The sequence below is a fragment of the Coregonus lavaretus genome (assembly GCF_964263955.1).
Source record: "Coregonus lavaretus genome assembly, chromosome: 3".
NCBI lineage: Eukaryota > Metazoa > Chordata > Actinopteri > Salmoniformes > Salmonidae > Coregonus > Coregonus lavaretus.
Genome location: NC_139990.1, coordinates 9,316,157 through 9,337,016, shown reverse-complemented (window position 1 = coordinate 9,337,016; position 20,860 = coordinate 9,316,157).

Sequence of the window (20,860 nt, the reverse complement as noted above, 5' to 3'; positions counted from 1 at the left end):
CCAACCCTCCAGCCTTGTCTCTCCTCCGCCAGCCAACCCTCCAGTCTTGTCTCTCCTCCATCAGCCAACTCTACCGCCTTGTCTCTCCTCCACCAGTCAACTCTCCAGCCTTGTCTCTTCTCCATCAGCCAACTCTCCAGCCTTGTCTCTCCCTCCATCAGTCAACCCTCCAGCCTTGTCTCTCCTCCATCAGCCAACTCTCCAGACTCTCCTCCATCAGCCAACTCTACCGCCTTGTCTCTCCTCCACCAGTCAACTCTCCAGCCTTGTCTCTCCTCCACAAGCCAACTCTCCAGCCTTGTCTCTCCTCCACCAACCAACTCTCCAGCCTTATCTCTCCCTCCATCAGTCAACCCTCCAACCTTATCTCTCCCTCCATCAGTCAACCCTCCAGCCCTGTCTCTCCTCCATCAGCCAACTCTCCAGCCCTGTCTCTCCTCCATCAGCCAACTCTACCAACTTGTCTCTTCTCTACAAGTCAACCCTCCAGCCTTGTCTCTCCCTCCACCAGCCAACTCTCCAGCCTTGTCTCTCCTCAAACAGCCAACTCTCCAGCCTTGTCTCTCCCTCCATCAGCCAACCCTCCAGCATTGTCTCTCCTCCATCAGCCAACCCTCCAGACTTGTCTCTCCTCCATCAGCCAACTCTCCAGCCTTGTCTCTCCTCCACCAGCCAACTCTCCAGCCTTGTCTCTCCTCCACCAGCCAACTCTCCAGCCTTGTCTCTCCCTCCATCAGTCAACCCTCCAGCCTTGTCTCTCCTCCATCAGCCAACTCTCCAGATTTGTCTCTCCCTCCATCATCATACCCCCCAGCCTTGTCTCTCCTCCACCAGCCAACCCCTCTGCCTTGTCTCTCCTTCACCAGCCGACCATCCAGCCTTGTCTCTCCTCCGCCAGCCAACTCTCCAGCATTGTCTCTCCTCCACCAGCCAACTCTCCAGCCTTGTCTCTCCTCCATCAGCCAACCCTCCAGCCTTGTCTCTTCTCCACCAGCGAGCTCACCAGCCTTGTCTCTCCCTCCATCAGCCAACTCTTTAGCCTGGTCTCTCCTCCATAAGCCAACCCTCCAGCATTGTCTCTCCTCCACCAGCCAACCGTCCAGCCTTTTCTCTCCTCCATCAGCCAACTCTCCAGCCTTGTCTCTCCTCCATCAGCCAACTCTCCAGATTTGTCTCTCCCTCCATCAGCCAACCCCCCAGACTCTCCTCCACCAGCCAACCCTCCAGCCTTGTCTCTCCTCCAACAGCCAACCCTCCAGCCTTGTCTCTCCTCCGCCAGCCAACCCTCCAGCCTTGTCTCTCCCTCCACCAGCCAACTCTCCAGTCTTGTCTCTACTACATCAGCCAACTCTACCGCCTTGTCTCTCCTCCACCAGTCAACTCTCCAGCCTTGTCTCTCCTCCACCAACCAACTCTCCAGCCTTGTCTCTCCTCCACCAGCCAACTCTCCAGCCTTGTCTCTCCCTCCATCAGTCAACCCTCCAGCCTTGTCTCTCCTCCATCAGCCAACTCTCCAGCCTCTCCTCCATCAGCCAACTCTACCGCCTTGTCTCTCCTCCACAAGCCAACTCTCCAGCCTTGTCTATCCCTCCATCAGTCAACCCTCCAGCCTTGTCTATCCCTCCACCAGCCAACTCTCCAGCCTTGTCTCTCCTCCAACAGCCAACTCACCAGCCTTGTCTCTCCCTCCATCAGCCAACCCTCCAGCCTTGTCTCTCCCTCCACCAGCAAACCCTCCGGCCTTGTCTCTCCTCCAGCAGCCAACCCTCCAGCCTTGTCTCTCCCTCCACCAAACCACTCTCCAGCCTTGTCTCTCCTCCATCAGCCAACTCTCCAGCCTTGTCTCTCCTCCACCAGCCAACTCTCCAGCCTTGTCTCTCCTCCATCAGCCAACTCTCCAGCCTTGTATCTCCTCCACCAGCCAACTCTCCAGCCTTGTCTCTCCTCCATCAGTCAACCCTCCAGCCTTGTCTCTCCTCCATCAGCCAACTCTACCGCCTTGTCTCTCCTCCACCAGTCAACCCTCCAGCCTTGTCTCTCCCTCCACCAGCAATCCCTCCGGCCTTGTCTCTCCTCCAGCAGCCAACCCTCCAGCCTTGTCTCTCCCTCCATCAGTCAACCCTCCAGCCTTGTCTCTCCTCCATCAGCCAACTCTCCAGCCCTGTCTCTCCTCCATCAGCTACCTCTACCACCTTGTCTCTTCTCTACCAGTCAACCCTCCAGCCTTGTCTCTCCCTCCACCAGCCAACTCTCCAGCCTTGTCTCTCCTCCATCAGCCAACTCTCCAACCTTGTCTCTCCCTCCATCAGCCAACCCTCCAGCCTTGTCTCTCCTCCATCAGCCAACCCTCCAGACTTGTCTCTCCCTCCACCAGCCAACTCTCCATCCTTGTCTCTCCCTCCACCAGCCAACTCTCCAGCCTTGTCTCTCCCTCCACCAGCCAACCCTCCAGCCTTGTCTCTCCTCCACCAGCACACCCTCTGGCCTTGTCTCTCCTCCACCAGCACACCCTCTGGCCTTGTCTCTCCCTCCAGCAGCCAACCCTCCAGCCTTGTCTCTCCCTCCACCAGCCAACTCTCCAGCCTTGTCTCTCCTCCACTAGCCAACTCTCCAGCCTTGTCTCTCCTCCACCAGCCAACTCTCCAGCCTTGTCTCTCCTCCATCAGCCAACTATCCAGCCTTGTTTCTCCTCCACCAGCCAACTCTCCAGCCTTATCTCTCCTCCATCAGCCAACCCTCCAGCCTTGTCTCTACTCCACCAGCGAGCTCTCCTACCTTGTCTCTCCCTCCATCAGTCAACCCTCCAGCCTTGTCTCTCCTCAATCAGCCAACTCTCCAGCCCTGTCTCTCCTCCATCAGCTACCTCTACCACCTTGTCTCTTCTCTACCAGTTAACCCTCCTGCCTTGTCTCTCCCTCCATCAGCCAACCATCCAGCCTTGTCTCTCCTCCATCAGCCAACCCTCCAGCCTTGTCTCTTCTCCACCAGTGAGCTCTCCAGCCTTGTCTCTCCTCAACCAGCCAACTCTCCAGCCTTGTCTCTCCTCCATCAGCCAACTCTCCAGCCTTGTCTCTCCTTCCACCAGCCAACTCTCCAGCATTGTCTCTCCTCTGCCAGCCAACCCTCCAGCCTTGTCTCTCCCTCCACCAGCCAACTCTCCAGCCTTGTACTCCTCCATCAGCCAACTCTCCAGCCTTGTCTCTCCTCAACCAGCCAACTCTCCAGCCTTGTCTCTCCTCCATCAGCCAACCCTCCAGCCTTGTCTCTCCTCCACCAGCCAACCGTCCAGCCTTGTCTCTCCTCCATCAGCCAACCCTCCAGCCTTGTCTCTCCCTCCACCAGCCAGCTCTCCAGCCTTGTCTCTCCCTCCACCAGCCAACCCTCCAACCTTGTCTCTACCTCCAACAGCCAACCCTCCAGCCATGACTCCCCCTCCATCAGCCAACTCTCCAGCCTTGTCCCTCCCTCCATCAGCCAACCATCCAGCCTTGTCACTTCTCCACCAGCCAACCCTCCAGCCTTGTTTCTCCTCCACCAGCCAATCCTCCAGCCTTGTCTCTCCCTCCACCAGCCAACTCTCCAGTCTAGTCTCTTCCTCCATAATCCAACCCTCCAGCCATGTTTCTCCTCCACAAGCCAGCTCTCCAGCCTTGTCTCTCCCTCCATCAGCCAACCCTCCAGCCTTGTCTCCCCTCCACCAGCCAGCTCTCCAGCCTTGTCTCTCCCTCCACCAGCCAACCCTCCAGCCTTGTCTCTCCCTCCACCAGCCAACTATCCAGTCTTGTCTCTCCTCCATCAGCCAACTCTCCAGCCTTGTCTCTCCTCAACCAGCCAACTCTCCAGCCTTGTCTCTCCCTCCATCAGCCAACTCTCCAGCCTTGTCTCTCCTCAACCAGCCAACTCTCCAGCCTTTTCTCTCCCTCCATCAGCCAACCCTCCAGCCTTGTCTCTCCCTCCATCAGCCAACCATCCAGCCTTGTCACTCCTCCACTAGCCAACCCTCCAGCCTTGTCTCTCCTCCTCCAGCCAACGTTCCAGCCTTGTCTCTCCCTCCACCAGCCAACTCTCCAGTCTTGTCTCTTCCTCCATCATCCAACCCTCCAGCCTTGTCTCTCCTCCACCGGCCAGCTCTCCAGCCTTGTCTCTCCCTCCACCAGCCAACTCTCCAGCTTGTTTCTCCTCCTTCAGCCAACCCTCTAGCCTTGTCTCTCCTCCACCAGCCAACCGTCCAGCCTTGTCTTTCCTCCATCAGCCAACCCTCCAGCCTTGTCTCTCCCTGCATCAGCCAACTCTCCAGCCTCTCATCCATCAGCCAACTCTCCAGATTTGTCTCTCCCTCCATCAGCCAACCCCCCAGCCTTGTCTCTCTTCCGCCAGCCAACCCTCCAGCCTTGAACCTCCCTCCACCAGCCAACTCTCCAGTCTTGTCTCTCCTCCATCAGCCAACTCTCCAGCCTTGTCTCTCATCCGCCAGCCAACCCTCCAGCCTTGTCTCTCCCTCCATCAGCCAACTCTCCAGCCTTGTCTCTCTTCAAACAGCCAACTCTCCAGCCTTGTCTCTCCTCCATCAGCCAACTCTACCGCCTTGTCTCTCCTCCACCAGCCAACCCTCCAGCCTTGTCTCTCCTCCACCAGCCAACCCTCCAGCCTTGTCTCTCCTCCATCAGCCAACTCTCCAGTCTTGTCTCACCTCAACCAGCCAACTCTCCAGCCTTGTCTCTCCTCCGCCAGCCAACCATCCAGCCTTGTCTCTCCCTCCATCAGCCAACTCTCCAGCCTCTCATCCATCAGCAAACTCTCCAGATTTGTCTCTCCATCAGCCAACCCCCCAGCCGTGTCTCTCCTCCACCAGCCAACCCTCCAGCCTTATCTCTCCTCCATCAGCCAACCCTCCAGCCTTGTCTCTCCGTCCACCAGCCAACCCTCCAGCCTCATCTCTCCCTCCATCAGCCAACCCTCCAGCCTTGTCTCTCCGTCCACCAGCCAACCCTCCAGCCTCATCTCTCCCTCCATCAGCCAACTCTCCAGCCTTGTCTCTCCTCCATCAGCCAACTCTCCAGCCTTGTCTCTCCTCCGCCAGCCAACCCTCCAGCCTTGTCTCTCCCTCCACCAGCCAACTCTCCAGCCTTGTCTCTCCTCCACCAGCCAACCCTCCAGCCTTGTCTCTCCCTCCACCAGCCAACTCTCCAGTCTCTCCTCCATCAGCCAACTATCCAGCCTTGTTTCTCCTCCACCAGCCAACTCTCCAGCCTTGTCTCTCCTCCATCAGCCAACCCTCCAGCCTTGTCTCTACTCCACCAGCGAGCTCTCCTACCTTGTCTCTCCCTCCATCAGTCAACCCTCCAGCCTTGTCTCTCCTCAATCAGCCAACTCTCCAGCCCTGTCTCTCCTCCATCAGCTACCTCTACCACCTTGTCTCTTCTCTACCAGTTAACCCTCCTGCCTTGTCTCTCCCTCCATCAGCCAACCATCCAGCCTTGTCTCTCCTCCATCAGCCAACCCTCCAGCCTTGTCTCTTCTCCACCAGTGAGCTCTCCAGCCTTGTCTCTCCTCAACCAGCCAACTCTCCAGCCTTGTCTCTCCTCCATCAGCCAACTCTCCAGCCTTGTCTCTCCTTCCACCAGCCAACTCTCCAGCATTGTCTCTCCTCTGCCAGCCAACCCTCCAGCCTTGTCTCTCCCTCCACCAGCCAACTCTCCAGCCTTGTACTCCTCCATCAGCCAACTCTCCAGCCTTGTCTCTCCTCAACCAGCCAACTCTCCAGCCTTGTCTCTCCTCCATCAGCCAACCCTCCAGCCTTGTCTCTCCTCCACCAGCCAACCATCCAGCCTTGTCTCTCCTCCATCAGCCAACCCTCCAGCCTTGTCTCTCCCTCCACCAGCCAGCTCTCCAGCCTTGTCTCTCCCTCCACCAGCCAACCCTCCAACCTTGTCTCTACCTCCAACAGCCAACCCTCCAGCCATGACTCCCCCTCCATCAGCCAACTCTCCAGCCTTGTCCCTCCCTCCATCAGCCAACCATCCAGCCTTGTCACTTCTCCACCAACCAACCCTCCAGCCTTGTTTCTCCTCCACCAGCCAATCCTCCAGCCTTGTCTCTCCCTCCACCAGCCAACTCTCCAGTCTAGTCTCTTCCTCCATAATTCAACCCTCCAGCCTTGTTTCTCCTCCACCAGCCAGCTCTCCAGCCTTGTCTCTCCTCAACCAGCCAACTCTCCAGCCTTGTCTCGCCTCAACCAGCCAACTCTCCAGCCTTTTCTCTCCCTCCATCAGCCAACCCTCCAGCCTTGTCTCCCCTCCACCAGCCAGCTCTCCAGCCTTGTCTCTCCCTCCACCAGCCAACCCTCCAGCCTTGTCTCTCCCTCCACCAGCCAACTATCCAGTCTTGTCTCTCCTCCATCAGCCACCTCTCCAGTCTTGTCTCTCCTCAACCAGCCAACTCTCCAGCCTTGTCTCTCCCTCCATCAGCCAACTCTCCAGCCTTGTCTCTCCTCAACCAGCCAACTCTCCAGCCTTTTCTCTCCCTCCATCAGCCAACCCTCCAGCCTTGTCTCTCCCTCCATCAGCCAACCATCCAGCCTTGTCACTCCTCCACTAGCCAACCCTCCAGCCTTGTCTCTCCTCCGCCAGCCAACGTTCCAGCCTTGTCTCTCCCTCCACCAGCCAACTCTCCAGTCTTGTCTCTTCCTCCATCATCCAACCCTCCAGCCTTGTCTCTCCTCCACCAGCCAGCTCTCCAGCCTTGTCTCTCCCTCCACCAGCCAACTCTCCAGCTTGTTTCTCCTCCTTCAGCCAACCCTCTAGCCTTGTCTCTCCTCCACCAGCCAACCGTCCAGCCTTGTCTTTCCTCCATCAGCCAACCCTCCAGCCTTGTCTCTCCCTGCATCAGCCAACTCTCCAGCCTCTCATCCATCAGCCAACTCTCCAGATTTGTCTCTCCCTCCATCAGCCAACCCCCCAGCCTTGTCTCTCTTCCGCCAGCCAACCCTCCAGCCTTGAACCTCCCTCCACCAGCCAACTCTCCAGTCTTGTCTCTCCTCCATCAGCCAACTCTCCAGCCTTGTCTCTCCTCAACCAGCCAACTCTCCAGCCTTGTCTCTCCCTCCATCAGCCAACTCTCCAGCCTTGTCTCTCTTCAAACAGCCAACTCTCCAGCCTTGTCTCTCCTCCATAAGCCAACTCTACTGCCTTGTCTCTCCTCCACCAGCCAACCCTCCAGCCTTGTCTCTCCTCCACCAGCCAACCCTCCAGCCTTGTCTCTCCTCCATCAGCCAACTCTCCAGTCTTGTCTCACCTCAACCAGCCAACTCTCCAGCCTTGTCTCTCCTCCGCCAGCCAACCATCCAGCCTTGTCTCTCCCTCCATCAGCCAACTCTCCAGCCTCTCATCCATCAGCAAACTCTCCAGATTTGTCTCTCCATCAGCCAACCCCCCAGCCGTGTCTCTCCTCCACCAGCCAACCCTCCAGCCTTGTCTCTCCTCCATCAGCCAACCCTCCAGCCTTGTCTCTCCGTCCACCAGCCAACCCTCCAGCCTCATCTCTCCCTCCATCAGCCAACCCTCCAGCCTTGTCTCTCCGTCCACCAGCCAACCCTCCAGCCTCATCTCTCCCTCCATCAGCCAACTCTCCAGCCTTGTCTCTCCTCCATCAGCCAACTCTCCAGCCTTGTCTCTCCTCCGCCAGCCAACCCTCCAGCCTTGTCTCTCCCTCCACCAGCCAACTCTCCAGCCTTGTCTCTCCTCCACCAGCCAACCCTCCAGCCTTGTCTCTCCCTCCACCAGCCAACTCTCCAGTCTCTCCTCCATCAGCCAACTATCCAGCCTTGTTTCTCCTCCACCAGCCAACTCTCCAGCCTTGTCTCTCCTCCATCAGCCAACCCTCCAGCCTTGTCTCTACTCCACCAGCGAGCTCTCCTACCTTGTCTCTCCCTCCATCAGTCAACCCTCCAGCCTTGTCTCTCCTCAGTCAGCCAACTCTCCAGCCCTGTCTCTCCTCCATCAGCTACCTCTACCACCTTGTCTCTTCTCTACCAGTTAACCCTCCTGCCTTGTCTCTCCCTCCATCAGCCAACCATCCAGCCTTGTCTCTCCTCCATCAGCCAACCCTCCAGCCTTGTCTCTTCTCCACCAGTGAGCTCTCCAGCCTTGTCTCTCCTCAACCAGCCAACTCTCCAGCCTTGTCTCTCCTCCATCAGCCAACTCTCCAGCCTTGTCTCTCCTTCCACCAGCCAACTCTCCAGCATTGTCTCTCCTCTGCCAGCCAACCCTCCAGCCTTGTCTCTCCCTCCACCAGCCAACTCTCCAGCCTTGTACTCCTCCATCAGCCAACTCTCCAGCCTTGTCTCTCCTCAACCAGCCAACTCTCCAGCCTTGTCTCTCCTCCATCAGCCAACCCTCCAGCCTTGTCTCTCCTCCACCAGCCAACCGTCCAGCCTTGTCTCTCCTCCATCAGCCAACCCTCCAGCCTTGTCTCTCCCTCCACCAGCCAGCTCTCCAGCCTTGTCTCTCCCTCCACCAGCCAACCCTCCAACCTTGTCTCTACCTCCAACAGCCAACCCTCCAGCCATGACTCCCCCTCCATCAGCCAACTCTCCAGCCTTGTCCCTCCCTCCATCAGCCAACCATCCAGCCTTGTCACTTCTCCACCAACCAACCCTCCAGCCTTGTTTCTCCTCCACCAGCCAATCCTCCAGCCTTGTCTCTCCCTCCACCAGCCAACTCTCCAGTCTAGTCTCTTCCTCCATAATCCAACCCTCCAGCCTTGTTTCTCCTCCACCAGCCAGCTCTCCAGCCTTGTCTCTCCTCAACCAGCCAACTCTCCAGCCTTGTCTCGCCTCAACCAGCCAACTCTCCAGCCTTTTCTCTCCCTCCATCAGCCAACCCTCCAGCCTTGTCTCCCCTCCACCAGCCAGCTCTCCAGCCTTGTCTCTCCCTCCACCAGCCAACCCTCCAGCCTTGTCTCTCCCTCCACCAGCCAACTATCCAGTCTTGTCTCTCCTCCATCAGCCAACTCTCCAGCCTTGTCTCTCCTCAACCAGCCAACTCTCCAGCCTTGTCTCTCCCTCCATCAGCCAACTCTCCAGCCTTGTCTCTCCTCAACCAGCCAACTCTCCAGCCTTTTCTCTCCCTCCATCAGCCAACCCTCCAGCCTTGTCTCTCCCTCCATCAGCCAACCATCCAGCCTTGTCACTCCTCCACTAGCCAACCCTCCAGCCTTGTCTCTCCTCCGCCAGCCAACGTTCCAGCCTTGTCTCTCCCTCCACCAGCCAACTCTCCAGTCTTGTCTCTTCCTCCATCATCCAACCCTCCAGCCTTGTCTCTCCTCCACCAGCCAGCTCTCCAGCCTTGTCTCTCCCTCCACCAGCCAACTCTCCAGCTTGTTTCTCCTCCTTCAGCCAACCCTCTAGCCGTGTCTCTCCTCCACCAGCCAACCGTCCAGCCTTGTCTTTCCTCCATCAGCCAACCCTCCAGCCTTGTCTCTCCCTGCATCAGCCAACTCTCCAGCCTCTCATCCATCAGCCAACTCTCCAGATTTGTCTCTCCCTCCATCAGCCAACCCCCCAGCCTTGTCTCTCTTCCGCCAGCCAACCCTCCAGCCTTGAACCTCCCTCCACCAGCCAACTCTCCAGTCTTGTCTCTCCTCCATCAGCCAACTCTCCAGCCTTGTCTCTCCTCCGCCAGCCAACCCTCCAGCCTTGTCTCTCCCTCCATCAGCCAACTCTCCAGCCTCTCATCCATCAGCCAACTCTCCAGATTTGTCTCTCCCTCCATCAGCCAACCCCCCAGCCTTGTCTCTCTTCCGCCAGCCAACCCTCCAGCATTGAACCTCCCTCCACCAGCCAACTCTCCAGTCTTGTCTCTCCTCCATCAGCCAACTCTCCAGCCTTGTCTCTCCTCCGCCAGCCAACCCTCCAGCCTTGTCTCTCCTCCATCAGCCAACTCTACCGCCTTGTCTCTCCTCCACCAGCCAACCCTCCAGCCTTGTCTCTCCTCCACCAGCCAACCCTCCAGCCTTGTCTCTCCTCCATCAGCCAACTCTCCAGTCTTATCTCACCTCAACCAGCCAACTCTCCAGCCTTGTCTCTCCTCCGCCAGCCAACCATCCAGCCTTGTCTCTCCCTCCATCAGCCAACTCTCCAGCCTCTCATCCATCAGCAAACTCTCCAGATTTGTCTCTCCATCAGCCAACCCCCCAGCCATGTCTCTCCTCCACCAGCCAACCCTCCAGTCTTGTCTCTCCTCCATCAGCCAACCCTCCAGCCTTGTCTCTCCGTCCACCAGCCAACCCTCCAGCCTCATCTCTCCCTCCATCAGCCAACCCTCCAGCCTTGTCTCTCCGTCCACCAGCCAACCCTCCAGCCTCATCTCTCCCTCCATCAGCCAACTCTCCAGCCTTGTCTCTCCTCCATCAGCCAACTCTCCAGCCTTGTCTCTCCTCCACCAGCCAACCCTCCAGCCTTGTCTCTCCCTCCACCAGCCAACTCTCCAGTCTCTCCTCCATCAGCCAACTATCCAGCCTTGTTTCTCCTCCACCAGCCAACTCTCCAGCCTTGTCTCTCCTCCATCAGCCAACCCTCCAGCCTTGTCTCTACTCCACCAGCGAGCTCTCCTACCTTGTCTCTCCCTCCATCAGTCAACCCTCCAGCCTTGTCTCTCCTCAATCAGCCAACTCTCCAGCCCTGTCTCTCCTCCATCAGCTACCTCTACCACCTTGTCTCTTCTCTACCAGTTAACCCTCCTGCCTTGTCTCTCCCTCCATCAGCCAACCATCCAGCCTTGTCTCTCCTCCATCAGCCAACCCTCCAGCCTTGTCTCTTCTCCACCAGTGAGCTCTCCAGCCTTGTCTCTCCTCAACCAGCCAACTCTCCAGCCTTGTCTCTCCTCCATCAGCCAACCCTCCAGCCTTGTCTCTACTCCACCAGCGAGCTCTCCTACCTTGTCTCTCCCTCCATCAGTCAACCCTCCAGCCTTGTCTCTCCTCAATCAGCCAACTCTCCAGCCCTGTCTCTCCTCCATCAGCTACCTCTACCACCTTGTCTCTTCTCTACCAGTTAACCCTCCTGCCTTGTCTCTCCCTCCATCAGCCAACCATCCAGCCTTGTCTCTCCTCCATCAGCCAACCCTCCAGCCTTGTCTCTTCTCCACCAGTGAGCTCTCCAGCCTTGTCTCTCCTCAACCAGCCAACTCTCCAGCCTTGTCTCTCCTCCATCAGCCAACTCTCCAGCCTTGTCTCTCCTTCCACCAGCCAACTCTCCAGCATTGTCTCTCCTCTGCCAGCCAACCCTCCAGCCTTGTCTCTCCCTCCACCAGCCAACTCTCCAGCCTTGTACTCCTCCATCAGCCAACTCTCCAGCCTTGTCTCTCCTCAACCAGCCAACTCTCCAGCCTTGTCTCTCCTCCATCAGCCAACCCTCCAGCCTTGTCTCTCCTCCACCAGCCAACCGTCCAGCCTTGTCTCTCCTCCATCAGCCAACCCTCCAGCCTTGTCTCTCCCTCCACCAGCCAGCTCTCCAGCCTTGTCTCTCCCTCCACCAGCCAACCCTCCAACCTTGTCTCTACCTCCAACAGCCAACCCTCCAGCCATGACTCCCCCTCCATCAGCCAACTCTCCAGCCTTGTCCCTCCCTCCATCAGCCAACCATCCAGCCTTGTCACTTCTCCACCAACCAACCCTCCAGCCTTGTTTCTCCTCCACCAGCCAATCCTCCAGCCTTGTCTCTCCCTCCACCAGCCAACTCTCCAGTCTAGTCTCTTCCTCCATAATCCAACCCTCCAGCCTTGTTTCTCCTCCACCAGCCAGCTCTCCAGCCTTGTCTCTCCTCAACCAGCCAACTCTCCAGCCTTGTCTCGCCTCAACCAGCCAACTCTCCAGCCTTTTCTCTCCCTCCATCAGCCAACCCTCCAGCCTTGTCTCCCCTCCACCAGCCAGCTCTCCAGCCTTGTCTCTCCCTCCACCAGCCAACCCTCCAGCCTTGTCTCTCCCTCCACCAGCCAACTATCCAGTCTTGTCTCTCCTCCATCAGCCAACTCTCCAGCCTTGTCTCTCCTCAACCAGCCAACTCTCCAGCCTTGTCTCTCCCTCCATCAGCCAACTCTCCAGCCTTGTCTCTCCTCAACCAGCCAACTCTCCAGCCTTTTCTCTCCCTCCATCAGCCAACCCTCCAGCCTTGTCTCTCCCTCCATCAGCCAACCATCCAGCCTTGTCACTCCTCCACTAGCCAACCCTCCAGCCTTGTCTCTCCTCCGCCAGCCAACGTTCCAGCCTTGTCTCTCCCTCCACCAGCCAACTCTCCAGCTTGTTTCTCCTCCTTCAGCCAACTCTCCAGTCTAGTCTCTTCCTCCATAATCCAACCCTCCAGCCTTGTTTCTCCTCCACCAGCCAGCTCTCCAGCCTTGTCTCTCCTCAACCAGCCAACTCTCCAGCCTTGTCTCGCCTCAACCAGCCAACTCTCCAGCCTTTTCTCTCCCTCCATCAGCCAACCCTCCAGCCTTGTCTCCCCTCCACCAGCCAGCTCTCCAGCCTTGTCTCTCCCTCCACCAGCCAACCCTCCAGCCTTGTCTCTCCCTCCACCAGCCAACTATCCAGTCTTGTCTCTCCTCCATCAGCCAACTCTCCAGCCTTGTCTCTCCTCAACCAGCCAACTCTCCAGCCTTGTCTCTCCCTCCATCAGCCAACTCTCCAGCCTTGTCTCTCCTCAACCAGCCAACTCTCCAGCCTTTTCTCTCCCTCCATCAGCCAACCCTCCAGCCTTGTCTCTCCCTCCATCAGCCAACCATCCAGCCTTGTCACTCCTCCACTAGCCAACCCTCCAGCCTTGTCTCTCCTCCGCCAGCCAACGTTCCAGCCTTGTCTCTCCCTCCACCAGCCAACTCTCCAGCTTGTTTCTCCTCCTTCAGCCAACCCTCTAGCCTTGTCTCTCCTCCACCAGCCAACCGTCCAGCCTTGTCTTTCCTCCATCAGCCAACCCTCCAGCCTTGTCTCTCCCTGCATCAGCCAACTCTCCAGCCTCTCATCCATCAGCCAACTCTCCAGATTTGTCTCTCCCTCCATCAGCCAACCCCCCAGCCTTGTCTCTCTTCCGCCAGCCAACCCTCCAGCCTTGAACCTCCCTCCACCAGCCAACTCTCCAGTCTTGTCTCTCCTCCATCAGCCAACTCTCCAGCCTTGTCTCTCCTCCGCCAGCCAACCCTCCAGCCTTGTCTCTCCCTCCATCAGCCAACTCTCCAGCCTCTCATCCATCAGCCAACTCTCCAGATTTGTCTCTCCCTCCATCAGCCAACCCCCCAGCCTTGTCTCTCTTCCGCCAGCCAACCCTCCAGCCTTGAACCTCCCTCCACCAGCCAACTCTCCAGTCTTGTCTCTCCTCCATCAGCCAACTCTCCAGCCTTGTCTCTCCTCCGCCAGCCAACCCTCCAGCCTTGTCTCTCCTCCATCAGCCAACTCTACCGCCTTGTCTCTCCTCCACCAGCCAACCCTCCAGCCTTGTCTCTCCTCCACCAGCCAACCCTCCAGCCTTGTCTCTCCTCCATCAGCCAACTCTCCAGTCTTGTCTCACCTCAACCAGCCAACTCTCCAGCCTTGTCTCTCCTCCGCCAGCCAACCATCCAGCCTTGTCTCTCCCTCCATCAGCCAACTCTCCAGCCTCTCATCCATCAGCAAACTCTCCAGATTTGTCTCTCCATCAGCCAACCCCCCAGCCGTGTCTCTCCTCCACCAGCCAACCCTCCAGCCTTGTCTCTCCTCCATCAGCCAACCCTCCTGCCTTGTCTCTCCGTCCACCAGCCAACCCTCCAGCCTCATCTCTCCCTCCATCAGCCAACCCTCCAGCCTTGTCTCTCCGTCCACCAGCCAATCCTCCAGCCTCATCTCTCCCTCCATCAGCCAACTCTCCAGCCTTGTCTCTCCTCCATCAGCCAACTCTCCAGCCTTGTCTCTCCTCCACCAGCCAACCCTCCAGCCTTGTCTCTCCCTCCACCAGCCAACTCTCCAGTCTCTCCTCCATCAGCCAACTATCCAGCCTTGTTTCTCCTCCACCAGCCAACTCTCCAGCCTTGTCTCTCCTCCATCAGCCAACCCTCCAGCCTTGTCTCTACTCCACCAGCGAGCTCTCCTACCTTGTCTCTCCCTCCATCAGTCAACCCTCCAGCCTTGTCTCTCCTCAATCAGCCAACTCTCCAGCCCTGTCTCTCCTCCATCAGCTACCTCTACCACCTTGTCTCTTCTCTACCAGTTAACCCTCCTGCCTTGTCTCTCCCTCCATCAGCCAACCATCCAGCCTTGTCTCTTCTCCATCAGCCAACCCTCCAGCCTTGTCTCTTCTCCACCAGTGAGCTCTCCAGCCTTGTCTCTCCTCAACCAGCCAACTCTCCAGCCTTGTCTCTCCTCCATCAGCCAACTCTCCAGCCTTGTCTCTCCTTCCACCAGCCAACTCTCCAGCATTGTCTCTCCTCTGCCAGCCAACCCTCCAGCCTTGTCTCTCCCTCCACCAGCCAACTCTCCAGCCTTGTACTCCTCCATCAGCCAACTCTCCAGCCTTGTCTCTCCTCAACCAGCCAACTCTCCAGCCTTGTCTCTCCTCCATCAGCCAACCCTCCAGCCTTGTCTCTCCTCCACCAGCCAACCGTCCAGCCTTGTCTCTCCTCCATCAGCCAACCCTCCAGCCTTGTCTCTCCCTCCACCAGCCAGCTCTCCAGCCTTGTCTCTCCCTCCACCAGCCAACCCTCCAACCTTGTCTCTACCTCCAACAGCCAACCCTCCAGCCATGACTCCCCCTCCATCAGCCAACTCTCCAGCCTTGTCCCTCCCTCCATCAGCCAACCATCCAGCCTTGTCACTTCTCCACCAACCAACCCTCCAGCCTTGTTTCTCCTCCACCAGCCAATCCTCCAGCCTTGTCTCTCCCTCCACCAGCCAACTCTCCAGTCTAGTCTCTTCCTCCATAATCCAACCCTCCAGCCTTGTTTCTCCTCCACCAGCCAGCTCTCCAGCCTTGTCTCTCCTCAACCAGCCAACTCTCCAGCCTTGTCTCGCCTCAACCAGCCAACTCTCCAGCCTTTTCTCTCCCTCCATCAGCCAACCCTCCAGCATTGTCTCCCCTCCACCAGCCAGCTCTCCAGCCTTGTCTCTCCCTCCACCAGCCAACCCTCCAGCCTTGTCTCTCCCTCCACCAGCCAACTATCCAGTCTTGTCTCTCCTCCATCAGCCAACTCTCCAGCCTTGTCTCTCCTCAACCAGCCAACTCTCCAGCCTTGTCCCTCCCTCCATCAGCCAACTCTCCAGCCTTGTCTCTCCTCAACCAGCCAACTCTCCAGCCTTTTCTCTCCCTCCATCAGCCAACCCTCCAGCCTTGTCTCTCCCTCCATCAGCCAACCATCCAGCCTTGTCACTCCTCCACTAGCCAACCCTCCAGCCTTGTCTCTCCTCCGCCAGCCAACGTTCCAGCCTTGTCTCTCCCTCCACCAGCCAACTCTCCAGTCTTGTCTCTTCCTCCATCATCCAACCCTCCAGCCTTGTCTCTCCTCCACCAGCCAGCTCTCCAGCCTTGTCTCTCCCTCCACCAGCCAACTCTCCAGCTTGTTTCTCCTCCTTCAGCCAACCCTCTAGCCTTGTCTCTCCTCCACCAGCCAACCGTCCAGCCTTGTCTTTCCTCCATCAGCCAACCCTCCAGCCTTGTCTCTCCCTGCATCAGCCAACTCTCCAGCCTCTCATCCATCAGCCAACTCTCCAGATTTGTCTCTCCCTCCATCAGCCAACCCCCCAGCCTTGTCTCTCTTCCGCCAGCCAACCCTCCAGCCTTGTCTCTCCCTCCACCAGCCAACTCTCCAGTCTTGTCTCTCCTCCATCAGCCAACTCTCCAGCCTTGTCTCTCCTCCGCCAGCCAACCCTCCAGCCTTGTCTCTCCCTCCATCAGCCAACTCTCCAGCCTTGTCTCTCTTCAACCAGCCAACTCTCCAGCCTTGTCTCTCCTCCATCAGCCAACTCTACCGCCTTGTCTCTCCTCCACCAGCCAACCCTCCAGCCTTGTCTCTCCTCCACCAGCCAACCCTCCAGCCTTGTCTCTCCTCCATCAGCCAACTCTCCAGTCTTGTCTCACCTCAACCAGCCAACTCTCCAGCCTTGTCTCTCCTCCGCCAGCCAACCATCCAGCCTTGTCTCTCCCTCCATCAGCCAACTCTCCAGCCTCTCATCCATCAGCAAACTCTCCAGCCTTGTCTCTCCTCCATCAGCCAACCCCCCAGCCGTGTCTCTCCTCCACCAGCCAACCCTCCAGCCTTGTCTCTCCTCCATCAGCCAACCCTCCAGCCTTGTCTCTCCGTCCACCAGCCAACCCTCCAGCCTCATCTCTCCCTCCATCAGCCAACCCTCCAGCCTTGTCTCTCCGTCCACCAGCCAACCCTCCAGCCTCATCTCTCCCTCCATCAGCCAACTCTCCAGCCTTGTCTCTCCTCCATCAGCCAACTCTCCAGCCTTGTCTCTCCTCCGCCAGCCAACCCTCCAGCCTTGTCTCTCCCTCCACCAGCCAACTCTCCAGCCGTGTCTCTCCTCCACCAGCCAACCCTCCAGCCTTGTCTCTCCCTCCACCAGCCAACTCTCCAGTCTTGTCTCTCCTCCATCAGCCAACTCTCCAGCCTTGTCTCTCCTCCGCCAGCCAACCCTCCAGCCTTGTATCTCCCTCCACCAGCCAACTCTCCAGTCTTGTCTCTCTTCCATCAGCCAAATCTCCAGCCTTGTCTCTCCTCAACCAGCCAACTCTCCAGCCATGTCTCTCCTCCGCCAGCCAACCCTCCAGCCTTGTCTCTCCCTCCATCAGCCAACTCTCCAGCCTCTCATCCATCAGCCAACTCTCCAGATTTGTCTCTCCCTCCATCAGCCAACCCACCAGCCTTGTCTCTCCTCCACCAGCCAACCCTCCAGTCTTGTCTCTCCTCCACCAGCCAACCCACCAGCCTTGTCTCTCCTTCCACCAGCCAACCCTCCAGCCTCATCTCTCCCTCCATCAGCCATCTCTCCAGCCTTGTCTCTCCTCCATCAGCCAACACTCCAGCCTTGTCTCTACTTAACCAGCCAACTCTCCAGCCTTGTCTCTCCTCCGCCAGCCAATCCTCCAGCCTTGTCTCTTCCTCCATCAGCCAACTCTCCAGCCTCTCATCCATCAGCCAACTCTCCAGATTTGTCTCTCCCTCCATCAGCCAACCCCCCAGCCTTGTCTCTCCTCCACCAGCCAACCATCCAGCCTTGTCTCTCCTCCACCAGCCAACCCTCCAGCCTTGTCTCTCCTTCCACCAGCCAACCCTTCAGCCTCATCTCTCCCTCCATCAGCCAACTCTCCAGCCTTGTCTCTCCTCCATCAGCCAACTCTCCAGCCTTGTCTCTCCTCCATCAGCCAACTCTCCAGATTTGTCTCTCAATCCATCAGCCAACCCCCCAGCCTTGTCTCCCCTCCACCAGCCAACCCTCCAGCCTTGTCTCTCTTCCGCCAGCCAACTCTCCAGCCTTGTCTCTCCCTCCATCAGTCAACCCTCCAGCCTTGTCTCTCCCTCCACCAGCCAACCGTCCAGCCTTGTCTCTCCTCCACCAGCCAACTATCCAGCCTTGTCTCTCCTCCACCAGCCAACTCTCCAGCCTTGTCTCTCCCTCCATCAGTCAACCCTCCAACCTTTTCTCTCCTCCATCAGCCAACTCTCCAGCCTTGTCTCTCCTCCACCAGCCAACTCTCCAGCCTTGTCTCTCCCTCCATCAGTCAACCCTCCAGCCTTGTCTCTCCCTCCACCAGCCAACCGTCCAGCCTTGTCTCTCCTCCATCAGCCAACTCTCCAGTCTTGTCTCTCCTCCATCAGCCAACTCTCCAGCCTTGTCTCTCCCTCCATCAGCCAACCCTCCAACCTTGTCTCTCCTCCATCAGCCAACCCTCCAGACTTGTCTCTCCCTCCACCAGCCAACTCTCCTGCCTTGTCTCTCCCTCCACCAGCTACCCTTCCAGCCTTGTCTCTCCCTCTACCAGCCAACTCTCCAGCCTTGTCTCTCCTCCATCAGCCAACTCTGCAGCCTTGTCTCTCCCTCCATCAGCCAACCCTCCAGCCTTGTCTCTCCTCCACCAGCCAACTCTCCAGCCTTTTCTCTCCCTCCACCAGCCAACCCTCCAGCCTCGTCTCTCCCTTCACCAGCCAACCCTCCAGCCTTGTCTCTCCTCCACCAGCCAACCCTCCAGCCTTGTCTCTCCTCCACCAGCCAACTCTCCAGCCTTGTCTCTCCCTCCACCAGCAAACCCTCCGGCCTTGTGTCTCCTCCAATAGCCAACCCTCCAGCCTTGACTCTTCCTCCATAATCGAGCCCTCCAGCCTTGTTTCTCCTCCACCAGCCAGCTCTCCAGCCTTGTCTCTCCTCAACCAGCCAACTCTCCAGCCTTGTCTCGCCTCAACCAGCCAACTCTCCAGCCTTTTCTCTCCCTCCATCAGCCAACCCTCCAGCCTTGTCTCCCCTCCACCAGCCAGCTCTCCAGCCTTGTCTCTCCCTCCACCAGCCAACCCTCCAGCCTTGTCTCTCCCTCCACCAGCCAACTATCCAGTCTTGTCTCTCCTCCATCAGCCAACTCTCCAGCCTTGTCTCTCCTCAACCAGCCAACTCTCCAGCCTTGTCTCTCCCTCCATCAGCCAACTCTCCAGCCTTGTCTCTCCTCAACCAGCCAACTCTCCAGCCTTTTCTCTCCCTCCATCAGCCAACCCTCCAGCCTTGTCTCTCCCTCCATCAGCCAACCATCCAGCCTTGTCACTCCTCCACTAGCCAACCCTCCAGCCTTGTCTCTCCTCCGCCAGCCAACGTTCCAGCCTTGTCTCTCCCTCCACCAGCCAACTCTCCAGTCTTGTCTCTTCCTACATCATCCAACCCTCCAGCCTTGTCTCTCCTCCACCAGCCAGCTCTCCAGCCTTGTCTCTCCCTCCACCAGCCAACTCTCCAGCTTGTTTCTCCTCCTTCAGCCAACCCTCTAGCCTTGTCTCTCCTCCACCAGCCAACCGTCCAGCCTTGTCTTTCCTCCATCAGCCAACCCTCCAGCCTTGTCTCTCCCTGCATCAGCCAACTCTCCAGCCTCTCATCCATCAGCCAACTCTCCAGATTTGTCTCTCCCTCCATCAGCCAACCCCCCAGCCTTGTCTCTCTTCCGCCAGCCAACCCTCCAGCCTTGAACCTCCCTCCACCAGCCAACTCTCCAGTCTTGTCTCTCCTCCATCAGCCAACTCTCCAGCCTTGTCTCTCCTCAACCAGCCAACTCTCCAGCCTTGTCTCTCCCTCCATCAGCCAACTCTCCAGCCTTGTCTCTCTTCAAACAGCCAACTCTCCAGCCTTGTCTCTCCTCCATCAGCCAACTCTACCGCCTTGTCTCTCCTCCACCAGCCAACCCTCCAGCCTTGTCTCTCCTCCACCAGCCAACCCTCCAGCCTTGTCTCTCCTCCATCAGCCAACTCTCCAGTCTTGTCTCACCTCAACCAGCCAACTCTCCAGCCTTGTCTCTCCTCCGCCAGCCAACCATCCAGCCTTGTCTCTCCCTCCATCAGCCAACTCTCCAGCCTCTCATCCATCAGCAAACTCTCCAGATTTGTCTCTCCATCAGCCAACCCCCCAGCCGTGTCTCTCCTCCACCAGCCAACCCTCCAGCCTTGTCTCTCCTCCATCAGCCAACCCTCCAGCCTTGTCTCTCCGTCCACCAGCCAACCCTCCAGCCTCATCTCTCCCTCCATCAGCCAACCCTCCAGCCTTGTCTCTCCGTCCACCAGCCAACCCTCCAGCCTCATCTCTCCCTCCATCAGCCAACTCTCCAGCCTTGTCTCTCCTCCATCAGCCAACTCTCCAGCCTTGTCTCTCCTCCGCCAGCCAACCCTCCAGCCTTGTCTCTCCCTCCACCAGCCAACTCTCCAGCCTTGTCTCTCCTCCACCAGCCAACCCTCCAGCCTTGTCTCTCCCTCCACCAGCCAACTCTCCAGTCTCTCCTCCATCAGCCAACTATCCAGCCTTGTTTCTCCTCCACCAGCCAACTCTCCAGCCTTGTCTCTCCTCCATCAGCCAACCCTCCAGCCTTGTCTCTACTCCACCAGCGAGCTCTCCTACCTTGTCTCTCCCTCCATCAGTCAACCCTCCAGCCTTGTCTCTCCTCAATCAGCCAACTCTCCAGCCCTGTCTCTCCTCCATCAGCTACCTCTACCACCTTGTCTCTTCTCTACCAGTTAACCCTCCTGCCTTGTCTCTCCCTCCATCAGCCAACCATCCAGCCTTGTCTCTCCTCCATCAGCCAACCCTCCAGCCTTGTCTCTTCTCCACCAGTGAGCTCTCCAGCCTTGTCTCTCCTCAACCAGCCAACTCTCCAGCCTTGTCTCTCCTCCATCAGCCAACTCTCCAGCCTTGTCTCTCCTTCCACCAGCCAACTCTCCAGCATTGTCTCTCCTCTGCCAGCCAACCCTCCAGCCTTGTCTCTCCCTCCACCAGCCATCTCTCCAGCCTTGTACTCCTCCATCAGCCAACTCTCCAGCCTTGTCTCTCCTCAACCAGCCAACTCTCCAGCCTTGTCTCTCCTCCATCAGCCAACCCTCCAGCCTTGTCTCTCCTCCACCAGCCAACCGTCCAGCCTTGTCTCTCCTCCATCAGCCAACCCTCCAGCCTTGTCTCTCCCTCCACCAGCCAGCTCTCCAGCCTTGTCTCTCCCTCCACCAGCCAACCCTCCAACCTTGTCTCTACCTCCAACAGCCAACCCTCCAGCCATGACTCCCCCTCCATCAGCCAACTCTCCAGCCTTGTCCCTCCCTCCATCAGCCAACCATCCAGCCTTGTCACTTCTCCACCAACCAACCCTCCAGCCTTGTTTCTCCTCCAC